Source organism: Oncorhynchus keta, unplaced genomic scaffold, assembly GCF_023373465.1.
Source record: "Oncorhynchus keta strain PuntledgeMale-10-30-2019 unplaced genomic scaffold, Oket_V2 Un_contig_24793_pilon_pilon, whole genome shotgun sequence".
Taxonomy (NCBI): Eukaryota; Metazoa; Chordata; class Actinopteri; order Salmoniformes; family Salmonidae; genus Oncorhynchus; species Oncorhynchus keta.
Genome location: NW_026284097.1, coordinates 1 through 1,292, shown reverse-complemented (window position 1 = coordinate 1,292; position 1,292 = coordinate 1). Strand labels below are relative to the sequence as shown.

The 1,292-nt window shown below is 52.4% G+C and overlaps 1 pseudogene; it reads left to right on the top strand.

The window, feature by feature from the left end:
• Positions 1-1,166: 1,166 nt before the first annotated feature.
• LOC127922161 (uncharacterized) lies at positions 1,167-1,292 on the top strand (annotated as a pseudogene).

Genomic DNA, 1,292 nt, shown 5'->3' with positions numbered 1-1,292 from the left:
ACCAAGTCACTTGGCTCTGTCATAACCTCACATGGTATCTCCTATCATTGCTATGCAGACGACACACAATTAATCTTCTCCTTTCCCCCTTCTGATGACCAGGTGGCGAATCGCATCTCTGCATGTCTGGCAGACATATCAGTGTGGATGACGGATCACCACCTCAAGCTGAACCTCAGCAAGACGGAGCTCCTCTTCCTCCCGGGAAGGGCTGCCGTTCCATGATCTCGCCATCACGGTTGACAACACCATTGTGCCCTCCCTCCCAGAGCGCTAAGAACCTTGGCGTGATCCTGGACAACACCCTGACGTTCTCAACTAACATCAAGGCGGTGTCCCGTTCCTGTAGGTTCATGCTCTACAACATCCGCAGAGTACGACCCTGCCTCACACAGGAAGCGGCGCAGGTCCTAATCCAGGCACTTGTCATCTCCCGTCTTGATTACTGCAACTCGCTGTTGGCTGGGCTCCCTGCCTGTGCCATTAAACCCCTACAACTCATCCAGAACGCCGCAGCCCGTCTGGTGTTCAACCTTCCCAAGTTCTCTCACGTCACCCCGCTCCTCCGCTCTCTCCACTGGCTTCCAGTTGAAGCTCGCATCCGCTACAAGACCATGGTGCTCGCCTACGGAGCTGTGAGGGGAACGGCACCTCAGTACCTCCAGGCTCTGATCAGGCCCTACACCCAAACAAGGGCACTGCGTTCATCCACCTCTGGCCTGCTCGCCTCCCTACCACTGAGGAAGTACAGTTCCCCGCCTCAGCCCAGTCAAAACTGTTCGCTGCTCTGGCCCCCAATGGTGGAACAAACTCCCTCATGACGCCAGGACAGCGGAGTCAATCACCACCTTCCGGAGACACCTGAAACCCCACCTCTTCAAGGAATACCTAGGATAGGGTAAGTAAGGGTAAGTAATCCTTCTCACCCCCCTTCTCCCCCTTCCCCCAACAAGATTTAGATGCAAGTGGCTGTTCCACTGGTTGTCATAAGGTGTATGCACCAATTTGTAAGTCGCTCTGGATAAGAGCGTCTGCTAAATGACTTAAATGTAAATGTAAATGTAAATGTTCAATATGATGTGGTATTATCAGTAGTAGAAGTGGTAACCGTGAGTCAAACACCTTTGTTCTGGAAGGATTTGCTCCTCTACCAACGTGTACAACTCATACTTACCTGGCAAGGGAGACACACGTGATCAAGAAGGCGGTTCACCCAGGGGTGAGGCTCCGGCTGTGCTGACCCCTGCGAATTTCTCAAATGTGGAAATCTCGATTGCATAATTTATGGTATT